Source organism: Mandrillus leucophaeus, unplaced genomic scaffold, assembly GCF_000951045.1.
Source record: "Mandrillus leucophaeus isolate KB7577 unplaced genomic scaffold, Mleu.le_1.0 Scaffold122, whole genome shotgun sequence".
Taxonomy (NCBI): Eukaryota; Metazoa; Chordata; class Mammalia; order Primates; family Cercopithecidae; genus Mandrillus; species Mandrillus leucophaeus.
The window spans coordinates 4,109,237-4,115,463 of NW_012100543.1; positions in this window are offsets into that span (position 1 = coordinate 4,109,237).

Below are 6,227 nucleotides of genomic sequence, written 5' to 3' on the forward strand. Positions count from 1 at the left end.
AAAGAAAGAAAGAAAGAAAAAAAAAGAAAAAAGAAAAAGCAAAAAACAAAACAAAACAAAATAAAAAAACACTTGATTTTCTTGTCATGGTAATTGATATACATTAGGTAGGTGCCAAGGTGCCAAGCTCCAACCTGCACACAGTGGGGAGATAGCACTCCCACAAACTCGGACCAAGATCAGCTAAATAGGGTACATGTGAGTCAATGGCATCTTGGCAGCTGAGACCGTATGTGCCTGGGGCAGTCAGAGAGAGTGAGAACTGAGCCTGGTGGTGAGTTGTCTAGGAATTCAGCAGTCTGTCTACATAAGGAATCCACCCTCTGTGACTTTACTGCCTCATGCATGATGTTACATATTTTAAGAAAGCCTTTAATTCCTCTATTGTCAAAACAGTGAAGGCTCATAAAACTCTTAGAGCCCATTCAAACAGCTTCTCTTTGAGAATGCAGCTGGACACTGATTTGGTTGATGGTGTCTTTCTTGGAGTTTCCTAATCAGACTGCAGATCTCCCCATTAGCTCATCAATGACCATGTTACAAAATCTGTAAGTCATTTCCTGGGCCTTATCCTACTTGACCTATCAGCAGCATTTGACCTCGCAGACCATGTGCTTTCCAGGATACCACAGTCTCCTGAGTTGGTTCACCCCTTTTTATTTCATTCTTCTTCATGGAGTTCTCATTAACCTAAGCTATAAAACATTGCCGTCTCTTGGTTCTTAGAATTCTTAAACCTCTAAGATGCTGCGTGGATTTACACTAGGGGGCACATTCACATAGCTATCTTGGTGCTATCTGGAGTTCTACAATGCCCAGTTATTCACTAAACCATTGCTGAAGCATGATCATAGACCAATCAATGCTGGTCTACCAACTGTTTGCTGCCAGCTCACAACAAGCCAAGGACAGATATTGAGAGCACTTACTTAGAAACATTTAAAGCAATGTGACAGTGTTGCTGCATCCACACTACCCTAGTTAGACTCTTCTAGTGTTCATGATCTCATCAGGTACAGACCAATTTGGGCATTGTTGAACTCGTGGAGAGACACACGTGTTGTGAGCTGTGTACCAGGCATGTGAAATAGGATAGCGTGTGACATTTTAACTTAAATTAGTCAAGTGAAAGTACATAAAATCGCAATCTATGTCTTTTATTGAAAAATAATTTCAATAAAAAATAAGTAACTCAACTATAGTTAATAATATTGTATTGGATACTTGTAATTTACTGAGAGTAGATCTTAAGTCTTCTCATGCACACACACAAAAAGATGACTGTGAGGTGATGAATGTGTTAACTGGTTAACCTGCTTGTATTAGTCATTTTACAGTGTACAGGTATATTAAATACCATGTTGTACACTTTAAATATATACAATTTTATTTGTCAATTATACTTCAATAAAGCTGAAAAAATGTAATTTAAATCAACTAACATGTTATAGGATATGTCATCGAATGTGGCTGCAGCTGAAGAATTGAAGACGGATATTGAAAATATAACTTTCTTTCATTTTACATAAAAGTTAAATATGAATATCTTGAGCCTAAAGAATTTGCTTGAAAATTCTTTCTTCCATACCCATCAACCTACCTCTTCTACCATGAGTAATAGTAAAACAAAACATAGAAATAATTTAGGTACACCTTGTCCTCAATAAGTATTCTTGTCATCAATCCAACTTAGGTAAGTTAACAAGGAAAAAGCAAGTTCACTTGTCCTTTTAAAAAGTTAAATGCTGATATACAGTGAATGTTCAAAATGTGTGTAGAGATTTTGAAAATGTGAAATCACTGTCTCATTCTTAATGTTTTGCTTAGCTATAATTTCAAAAGGATAAAAAATAACAAATGCAATGCTGTCACTAATCACCTATATGCATAATTTCAATGAGCAATGTGCAGTTTTAGTAATTTTTTTCTACACTGTGCTTTTCCTGATTATATTATTGAAATATAGTTTCATGTCTGTTGAATATAGTAATACAAATTTGGGCTTGCATTTTGTATGTATTTATTTTTATTTCATTTTCTTTTTCTAGTAATTCACTTTTATTTTATTTTACAGAAGTGTCAGTCTGCAATTGACTGGAAATTAACACACACACACATACACATTTATAGACCTCAAGGCAATGCAACCCTGGAATTGTGCTAGTCCTTCTATTCTCTATGTATACTTACACTCATGATGATATCATCAAATTTCATGTCCTTAAATTCCATCAAAATGCTAATGACTTCCAAATGTGTCTCTTCAGCCCAGACTTCTCCCCTGAACTCAGCTTCACTTGTCCAGTTGCCTACTTGACATTTCCACTAGGATGAGTAACCAATCCAAAACTGAACTTCTGATCTTCCCCATTCCCACTCAAGATGCTCTCCTTGCGCAAAACTTTGTCATCTCAGTAAATGGAAAGAACATCTTTCTAGGAGCTCAAGCGAAACGCTCAGTCATAGTTGACCCTTCTCTTTTTCTCACGGTTCACATCTAGTCTATATTGAAATTATCTTGGCTCCACCTACGAAATACATCCAGAATTTAACCACTTCTCACCACCTTCATTTCCATTATGCTAATCATAGCATGTATCCCCCGTGTCTGGATTACTGCAATGATCTCCTAAACAAACTCTCTGCTTTCATTCTGTCTTACAGTCTCTTCTCAGCTGAGCAGCTAGAATGAACATTTCAAAGCAAAAGACACAATGTCACTTCTCTGCTCAAATCATTCCATCTGACTCAGTCTAAAAGTCAATTGCAATGACCTTTCATATCATGGGTGGTCTGCTCTCTTCCTTTGTTCACTCGGACCCAACCACACTGGCTTCCTTGTTGTTCATCACATACTTCTGCCTCAGGGGCTTTGCACTAATTGTTTCCTATTTCTTCTTCCGGGACACTCTTTTTTTTCAATTTTAATTTTTACTTTAGTTTCAGGAGGTACATATGCAGGCTTATCACAAGGTTATATTGTGCAAGTCTGCAGTTTGGGCTTCTATTGCTCTTCTTACCCAGAGAGTGAACATAGTACCAATATAAAGTTTTTCAACCCTGCCTCCCTCCCTTCTCCCATCTTTTGGAGTCCCTCTTGTCTGTTGTTTTCATCTTTATGTCCAAGTGTACCCAAGGTTTAGCTCCCGCTTGTAAATGAGAACGTGTGATATTTGGTTTCCTGTTAATTTGCTTCAGCAAATGGCCTCCAGCTGCACCCATGTTGCTGTAAAACATATGATTTCATTTCTGGTACACTGTTGACCAACAGATCCCCTTAGCTTGCTCTCCAGTCTCCTACAGGTATTTGCCTAAATGTCATCACCTCAGTGAGGCTTTTTATTTTTAGAACCTACGTAAATGCGCATCCCTCTGGTTTCACCTCTTCCCTTTTCCTGCATTATTTTTCTCCACTGAACTTAATACTCTCTAATACACTGTATCATTTACTTTTTAAAGCTTGACACTAGAATATAAGCTCCACAAGGGTAAGATTTTTATCTCTTTTGTTCATTGCTGACTTCCTAGCATCTACAACAGAGGTTAAAACCCTAATAAGTACGTGTCCTCCTTATTATGAGATCTGTTATTTGACTGTGAGCCCCTAATGAGGAAATGAAATGCACTGCAACATTTTGAATGCTCTTCTTACCCCAGTGCCATGCAAAGAACAAGGATTCATGCATACTTATTAAAAAATGAATCAAGTATATCTGGGAACGTTGCAAATAATAAGGATGCACCACCAGACCTCCTGGTTCCTATTATCTCATTTTGAAGATGAGACAGCTGCATAGTCAAAAGATTTCTTTGGATGTGAGAGACAAACAGTAACTTCTGTGTAGTTCTGGGAAAGAGGCATCATAGAGTATGTGTGTTTTGAGTTCCTGTCCTCAGCAAAAGAGAGAGAAAAAACATTACTCATAGAGAGGTAGGAAAAGGCTTCAATAAAGTATATTTTCCAAGAATTCGAGTGAATTCCCTTAGGCCTAATATTCCTTTCCAACTTTGAGGACTTGCCCTATTGTCATAAATCTCTACATTTTCTTTACTCTTTTTAAAAGTAACATCTAGAAGTGAAACTTCTCACTGCCAAGAGATTAAAATTATATCAAACCTCAAATTATTTGCCAAAAGACAAATGAGAATTAGGCTTGAGTTTCAAGAGAAAGACCTCAGTTATTATGCACATAGAGGAGATACATTTTTCTAGCCATTAAAAAATAAAATCACTGCTTCATTTTTAAGGACATATAGGAAAAATTGGGGGGAATGATGGCTACATTTTGGGAATGTTAGATAAGAGGTTATAGAAGCTTGTAGGAGTTGCTTCTCTTAGATTATAAGGGAATAGTACTACCATGATAGTCATTCATACTTTAGTATAAACAAGTGCAGCCCTATTTTCTTCCTCAGGGACACTTGAACTGCCGAACTGCAGACCTAATATCTCTTTATACAAAGAACAGATTTAAGTATCAGTGGACAAGTGAGAGCAAGGATTGTTTTATTTATTAATCAACATGCTTCTATCTAGCTTCCATACTTCCCTTCAGATTTCTAAATTCCTGGCCACATTAAATGGTCTACTTTAAACAAAAACACCAATAAACACAGAATTTACTGTTAGGAGAGGTCTCTAACACTTAGGTATTTATTTTACACTCTTATAGAATAGCTTTGAAAACAGAATAGTAAGAATCTCTCATGAAGAACATTTACAATTGCTGGTGTTCTGTGCTGTTCTCCTCCTGCTGAACAAGGCCAGAGCCTGAGGTATGTGATATTCTCTAGCATGAACTGGGGCCTTGAAGAATCGGAATGGTATATTTCTTGGAATTCAGAATAAAGTTATATTATTCATCCTCTCTGGCATTTATTATCCAAACAGTTGTGAAAATGCCAAACTACTGATTGCATTCACCACTTTCTTGTTTGATGTCCTGACATTTATAAAGTTACTAAGAGAGTCCATGTTTTAATTTTTATTAATTACTTATAAAAATATATTTTTTTCTATGGAAAACCTGCATCCAACAGGCTCTACTTTATGAAAGGAAAAGAACATATCTCTTCTGAAAGCCTCATATTTCTCATCTATATAATGAAATTTTAAAATTACAGAACCACACTTTCTGGGCTAAAAAACAAAGCACAGATTTAGGTGACAATCTTGGATGGTAAAACAATCTTGGAATGCATTGTGGATGTGGAAATGTAGGCACGCGAGGGACAACTGGGCAGTTTATAAGTCCATGGAACATAGTGACATAGTATTTGCAATTAGGTCTGTTCTTGAGAGTCTAAGAGTAAGAGTGCCACCCGTGTTAAGGCCCTACCAAATACAAGGATTTTTAACTTTAGATAACACTCATAAACCTGCTAGAGGTTGGGTGCAGTGGCTCAAGCTTGTAATCCCAGCATTTTGGGAGGCCGAAGAGGGCAGATCACTTGAGGTCAGGAAGTCGAGATCAGCCTGGTCAACAGAGTGAAACCCTATATCTTCTAAAAATATAAAAATAGTGGCCATGGTGGTGCATGCCTGTAATCCCAGCTACTCGGGAGGCTGAGGTGGGAGAATCACTTGAACCTGCGAGGTGGAGGTTGCAGTGAGCCGAAATTGTGCCACTGCACTCCAGCCTGGGCAACAGAGTGAGACTCCATCTTTATAAACAAACCAATAAACCAACAAGCAAACAAACAAACCTGCTAGAGATAGGTCCAGCAGAAAGACGGACATATTATAAAATCTCAATTTGTTCTCTTCAAACGCCAACTCTTCCTCTGTGGCCACTTTAGCTCTCTTTGATTTTTTTTTTTTTTCTTTCTTGACCAAAATAAAAAGTGTTTATCTGCAATATATAAAATACATATATTTTGTTATTCTAAGGTATGATGGATCATTTCTGGATTCTTTTTCTTGTAAGAATTAACCTTTATGTAGTATGCATGGTACGCCCAAAATTTTCAAATTATTTCACATATGCTAACCACACTGACTTGTCTAATCATCACAACAACATCATGAGCATGGTGCTATTATTATTTATGCTTTATGAGTAAGAAAACAGAGGCATGGACAGGTTAGGTAAGGTTAAGGTCACAGTGCTAGTGAGAGGCAGGACACAAGTGCGGGTAATCTGGTTCCAGAACGTATTACCTGTAACCCTCGCATTTGGGAGTCTCTTATTAATGAAATCAAATGCTCCTAGAAAAGGTGTTTTAAT